The sequence below is a fragment of the Herpailurus yagouaroundi genome, unplaced genomic scaffold, assembly GCF_014898765.1.
Source record: "Herpailurus yagouaroundi ecotype Mexico unplaced genomic scaffold, PumYag 195, whole genome shotgun sequence".
In the NCBI taxonomy this organism is placed as follows: Eukaryota; Metazoa; Chordata; class Mammalia; order Carnivora; family Felidae; genus Herpailurus; species Herpailurus yagouaroundi.
The window spans coordinates 12,103,532-12,110,607 of record NW_024412426.1 but is presented as its reverse complement, the minus strand read 5'-3'; the positions used below and the strand labels follow the sequence as shown (position 1 = coordinate 12,110,607).

Below are 7,076 nucleotides of genomic sequence, written 5' to 3'. Positions count from 1 at the left end.
TAGTGAATGTGGTCTCTCCCTCTCAAAATATCTTACTGTAGTGTACTCACCTTTCTTTGATGACATGAGATGATAAAATGCCTATGCAGGGGTGCCTGGGTGGATCATTCGGTTAAGCGTCCGACTTCGGCTCAGGTCATGATCTCGCAGTCCATGAGTTCAAGCCCCGCATCGGGCTCTGTGCTGACAGCTCGGAGCCTGGAGCCTGTTTCAGATTCTGTGTCTCCCTCTCTCTGACACTCCCCTGTTCATGCTCTGTCTCTCCCTGTCTCAAAAATAAATAAATGTTAAAAAAAATTTTTTTAAATGCCTATGCAATGAGATGAGGCAAAGTGCACAATGCAGCCTTGTGAGGTAGCACTGGGCTGCGACTAACCTAAGGGTTCTTTAGAAGGAGAATCTCCGCTTTTCACCACAGCTGACAGCTGGTACCTGAAACGAAGAAAGGGAATTGGAAACTGAGTGGGTGAGGGGGGACAACTGCATATCATCTAATCCTCACACCAAGCCTAGGAAGTCGGTACCTAATCATCTCCATCCCTCAAATGAGGAAAATTAGGCCTAGAGCAATATAGGGGCCAACTCAAGGTCACACAGCTGGCAACAATTAGATTCCAGAAACTAGGCTTTCAACCTGTGCTGCTCAATACAGTAACCACTCACCACATGGGACTATTTAAATTTTATTTATTTAAAAATTTTTTATGTTTATTTCCTTGAGACAGAGAGAGAGAAACAGAGCACAGGGTTGGGGAGGAGGGGCAGAGAGAGAGGAAGACACAGAATCTGAAGCAGGCTCCAGGCTCTGAGCTGTCAGCACAGAGCGAAATGTGGGGTTCGACTCAGGAGCTGTGAGATCATGACCTGAGCCAAAGTCAGATGCTCAAACGACTGAGCTACCCAGGTGCACCTTTTTATCTATCTATCTATCTATCTATCTATCTATCTATCTATCTATATCTACTTTCTTCCAAGATTTTATTTAAATTCAAGTTAGTTAACATATAGTGTAATATTGTTTTCAGGAGTAGCATTTAATGACTCATCACTTACATGTAACACCCAGTACTCATCACAAGTGCCCTCCTTAATAACCATCACCCACTGTAGCCCAACCCTCAGTTTGTTTTCTATAGTTAAAAGTCTCTTATGGTTTGTTTCCCTCACTGTTTTTTATCTTATTTTATTTTTCCTTCCTTTACCCTATGTTCATTTGTTCTTAAACTCCACATATGAGTGAAATCATATGGTATTTGTCTTTCTCTGACTTATTTCACTTAGCACAATACTCTCTAGTTCTATCCACATTGTTGCCAATGGCAAGATTTCACTCTTTTTGATGGCTGAGTAATACTCCATTTTGTGTGTTTTTAACTATCCATCAGTCAATAGATCTTTGGGCTCTTTCCACAATTTGGATATTGTTGATAGTGCTGCTATAAACACTGAGGTGCATGTGCCCCTTCAAATCAGCATTTTTGTATCCTTTGGATAAATACCTAGTAGTGCAATTGCTGGGTCATAGGGTAGTTGTAGTTTTAACTTTTTGAGGAACCTCCATACGATTCTCCAGAGTGACTATATCAGTTTGCATTCCCACCAACAGTGTAAGAGTTCAGTTTCTCAGTTGTACTGGTCATATTTCAAGTGTTCAACAGCCACCTATGGCTAGTGACTACTCTATCTGGACAGTGCTAACTAGAGAACAAATCCATCACTGTGAAAAGTTCTATTTGACTTCTATTTTAACCTACACAAGTCTCAGGAAAGTTAAAGAAACAAACTAGTGTAATATTACACATACACACACACACACACACACACACAAATTCCCTTCACCCTGTCTCCAGTGGTTCTAGAGAGGAGAGCATCATCTCATCCATGGACAGCAGCAGAGAAACAGAACAAGCAACAGCAATATAACCACTGGGGTTCAGTAGGGACTTGGAGTGGTAGGAAATCCCACAAGGTACTGAAGAAACTTCTGTGTGGATACTTCAGAGATCTGTAAGATTAAGCCTCCTACTTACTTTCCCATGTTAAAGGAGGGACCCTCTGATGACAAATGGGATAGACCTTCATGTTACAAATATCAGTGTGACCCACTGTGCTTGCAAGCTGGCAAGAATGGCATCCTATCAATTTTACAAGTAGCACAGACATTGGGGCACCTGGGTGGCTCAGTCGGTTAAGCGTCCGACTTCAGCTCAGGTCATGATCTTGTGGCTGATGAGTTCAAGCTCCGCGTCAGGCTCTGTGCTGACAGCTCAGAGCCTGGATCCTGCTTCCGATTCTGTCTCTCCCTCTCTCTCTGCCCCTCCCCCACTTGCAGTCTGCCTCTCTCTCTCTCTCAAAAAATAAACATTAAAAAAACAAGTAGCAAAGACATATCATGTTTGACAAGTGTGGCTCAGGGAGAGTCAGTGCTTCCAAAACATTCTGAGTTGTTCCAAAATATCTCTCAGAATAATGCTTATGGTAAGAAGTCACAGTTACGTATGACTTGAAATTTTTAAAGAAATTATCTTTTCTTAGTTGTGAAAAGTAATATAATGTTTCAAAATAAAATTCTAGTATACTTGCTCAAAATGGCTTCTTTCAATAGTAAGAATTCCAGACTCTCTTGCTGAACTGATGTTTCTTTAGAATTTAATGTTTATGCCAAAAGACACATTATAAAATGTAGACCTTATCTGAAAATCTATCACAAATTGTAAGTAAAATTTTAATAAATAAATAATTTTTGAATGAACCAGCTAGTTACAGTTCTGGATCACAAACCCAAGTAGTTGTGCTTTCAGATAATATAATGAAATAGTCCCTGATTTGGGGGCATCTTGGTGGCTCAGTTAAGCAACCAACTCCTGATGTCAGCTCAGATTATGATCTCAGGGTTCTTGAGTTCAAGCCCCATGTCAGGCTTTATGATGACAGGGCAGAGCCTGCTTGGGATTCTCTTGTTCTCCTTCTCTCTCTGTCCCTCCCCCCACCCACACTCTCTGTCTCTCTCAAAATAAAGAAATAAACATTTGAAAAGAAAGAAATCGTCCCTGATTTTTATCTAAAGAAACAACAAAATCCTTTCTGTTAAGTAGAAGTTAGCTTCTCTCCTCTCCCAATATTTTTCATCATAAATGTATTTCTTTTATAGCAAATTGTTTTCTAGTGTCATTTGTTTTCTTTTTAAAAAAATGTTAATGTTTATTTATTTTTGAGAGAGAGAGAGACAGAGTGTGAGCAGGGGAGGGGCAGAGAGAGAGGGAGACACAGAAATGGAAGTAGGCTCCAGGCTCTGAGCTGTCAACACAGAGCCCAACGCAGGGCTTGAACCCATAAACCGTGAGATCATGATCTGAGCCAAAGTCTGGCACTTAACCTACTGAGCCACCTAGGTGCCCCTTTTCTTGTGTCATTTGAAAAGATTATTTTATTTTTTAAGTCAACAGGTTTCATTCCATCACTGTCCCTCACCAAATCATAAGATATGAACCTAGTAAATTCACACGACATAAAAGGTTACATGGTAAAACATCTCCCTGACTTGGCTGTCTAGCTGCCTTCTTCCCCAATTTTTTTCCCCAGAGCTAATCACATTTTCCAGCTTCTGATAAATCATTCCCAAGCATTCTACACAGTGACAGACATAGGTATGTATATCACTTTTTAAAACACAAATGAGGGCACCTGGGTAGCTCAGTCAGTTTAGCATCTGACTCTTGATTTCGGCTCAGGTTATGATCCCAGGGTCATGGGATCGAGCTCTGCGATGGGCTCCACACTGAGCATGGAGCCTGGAGCCTGCTTAAGACCCTCTCTCTCTCTCTCTCTCTCTCTCTCTCTGCCCCTCTCCCTCACTCACACACTCTCTCTCACTAAAAAATAAAAAATAAATAAAAAATTTAAAAAACACAAAACACTGCAGTAGTAACTGCTAAGGCAAAAATCACCAATAGATGCTCAAATTAGTAGAAAAAAAGCATGATGTCAACAAAATATTTAAATAGTCTCAAACTAACTCCCCACAAGATAATTATTAAAAGGAAAAGATAATAATGACCTATAGACCTTTTCCTTCTTTTCCTATAAAAGGAAAAGGCAATAACGACCATAGAGAACCCAGACACCATCTAGTTGATGTTCTTCTAGTTGATGTCTCCAGCACATGTTCTAGATGATGTCTCCAGCAATAAAACATACCAACATCATGTATCTCCCAATACTTAACCATAAAGTACACAACACCATTTCTGTGATATTCTTGCCAAAAAAATTATAATCTGAGTCTAATCATGAAGAAACATTAGAAAGACCTAGTTGAGGGACATTCTACAAAATATCTGATGACTACTTTACAAAAGTGTCAAGGTCATAAAAAAGCAAAGACTAATGAATTGGAGGAGCTGTCCCAGGCGAAAGTATGCTCAAGGACATTAGTGGGACATCTGAAAAAGAATTTGAAGGAAGTATGTATATTATTTAGCAGAATTTCATCAATGTTAATTTCCTAGTTTTGAGCATTGTATTATATAATTATATAAAGTGTTAACTTTTGGGAGAACTAAGTGAAGGTAAATAGGACTTTTTTTGTACTATTTTTGCAAGTATATAAAGTATGAATTATTTCAAGATGAAAAGTAAAATTTTTAAAAATTCAAGTTTATTTATTTCTTTTGAGAGAGAGACAGAGTGGGTGAGGGGCAGAGAGAGAGGGAGAGAGGGTATATCCTAAGCAGGCTCCTCACTGACAGCGTGGAGCCTGATGTGGGGCTCAAACTCACAAACCATGAGATCATGACCTGACTGAAACCAAGAGTCTGAGGTTTAACCAACTGAGCCACCCAGGTACCCCAGAAAAGTAAAATTTTTTAATTAAAAACACAAATGGTAAGGGCGCCTGGGTGGCTCAGTCAGTTGAGCATCTGACTTCAGCTCAGGTCCTGATCTCACGGTTCATGAGTTCGAGCCCACATTGGGCTCTGTGCTGACAGTTCAGAGCCTGGAGCCTGCTTCGAATTCTGTGTCTCCCTTTCTCTCTGCCCCTCCCTGGCTTATACTCTTGTCTCTCTCTCCCTCTCAAAAATAAATAAACATTAAAAAAAATTTTTTTAAATAGGTTTTGAGAATCATTCTGTAAGTATAGATACTGAATTTTTAATGTATGTGAAGTGTTCCATTTTATGAATTTATAATATATTTGACCAGTTTCTATTAACAGGCACTTGGGGTTGTTTCCTAACATTCGGAGTTAACATTCTTTTATGAAAGACTTTTTGTACATGTGGTAAAGCCACTCTAAATGTACCATAAACCAATGGCTCCCTTCCTGTAAGAGTGAGAACTCACACTGAGAGGAGTTCACCCAGAGTAATGGATGTGTTCAAGCCATTTATCAAGCCCAGATTTGAGAAAAATAAAACATGTCTTATTTGCTGATAATATAAAATTCTCAATGTTGATGCTAAAATGAACTGATTTTAGGGGTGCCTGGGTGGCTCGGTAGGTTGGGCTTCCGACTTCAGCTCAGGTCATGATCTTACGGTCCGTGAGTTCGAGCCCCGCGTCAGGCTCTGTGCTGACAGCTCGGAGCCTGGAGCCTGTTTCAGATTCTGTGTCTCCCTCTCTCTCTGCCCCTCCCCTGCTCATGCTCTGTCTCTCTCTGTCTCAAAAAAAAAAATAAAAAAACATTAAAAAATTTTTTAAATGAACTGATTTTAATACTGTCTTGTATATTGACTACATATTCTTTGACTTTTCTTTTCCTTCTAAATTGAGTTAGGGGTACAAAAAAAGCCAAATTATCACCAATTTTACCAATTGAAGCATTTTTTTTTTATTTTTTTTTCAACGTTTATTTATTTTTGGGACAGAGAGAGACAGAGCATGAACGGGCGAGGGGCAGAGAGAGAGGGAGACACAGAATCGGAAACAGGCTCCAGGCTCTGAGCCATCAGCCCAGAGCCCGACGCAGGGCTCGAACTCACGGACCGCGAGATCGTGACCTGGCTGAAGTCGGACGCTCAACCGACTGCGCCACCCAGGCGCCCCAGAAGCATTTTTAAACAGAAAAAAAGATGAAATTACATCCTAAATTAGAAATGCAAATGTATCTATCTTCTTTAGGAATTACGACTCTAACCAAATCTTTGGGATGCAAATGAACGGTTTCAAAGATCTGTATCCCAAAGCATAGACACAAATTTAAGATAAACTTGATCATTAGAAGGATGTAAGTAAACCCTAAATATAATAAAATGCTAAAGTGTATTTATCTGCAGGGAAGATTGTATTGATAATCAGAAAACTCTGAATGTCATAGAATGAGAATTGATAGGATACATTATCCCTCTCTTCTGCTTCCTATACTAAAAACATAACCTTGCTTACTTCCCATTTGCCACTCTGACAATCAAGGCATCCTAATCCCAAATTCATACTTAATGAAAGAGGAGAGATTTTTGTTAAAATTGCTATTCTCATAATTCTTTCTCCTTTAAAGTCTTCCATATAAAGTCTTTGCCATTAAAACAGCATCTAGAGTGCATTGGGTTGGATATTTCACAGAGTGAATGAACCATTCCCTTCCACTTTTTAGCTTACAACAAATCAAGAGCAAACATGATACAGAAAACCAATAAACATTTGGGTTTTCTCCTGAAGATCAAGTAAATAGATCACTGGATGAGGTGGGGAAATGCTATTAGGGACCCTTTATTTTTTCATGGAGTACTTAATAGAGATATTAGGAGTCATTTGAAGGAACAGTTGGGAGGCTGTATTAGTTTCCAGTGGCTGCTGTAACAAAGTACCATGAACGTGGCAGTTTAAAACAACAGGCATTTATTCTCCCACAGTTCTGGAGGCTAGAAGTTCAAAATTAGTATCACTGAGCCATCTTCCCAAGAGCCCCCCAAGAGGCTCTTTTCTTACTTGCTTGGAAAAATTAATTTGTCTGTGCCCCCCAGAGGTTCCAGAGGAGAATCTATTCTTGCCTCTTCCAGTTTCTGGTGGCTGCTGGCATTCCTTGTTTGTGGCCACATCACTCTAATCTGTGTCTGTTTACATGGCCTTATTTTCTG

General features: G+C 39.8%; 1 protein-coding gene across 1 annotated transcript in view; it reads right to left on the bottom strand.

Moving 5' to 3' along the window:
* Positions 1-248: 248 nt before the first annotated feature.
* Positions 249-7,076, bottom strand: part of LOC121011671 (basic proline-rich protein-like) — a 123,849-nt gene continuing 117,021 nt past the window's right edge. Inside the window, exons 8-9 of the mRNA XM_040446290.1 lie at positions 377-432; positions 249-265 (exon numbers count right to left, since the gene is read on the bottom strand). The gene's annotated coding sequence lies outside the window, so the exon portion shown is untranslated. The remainder of the gene's footprint in view (positions 266-376; positions 433-7,076) is intronic.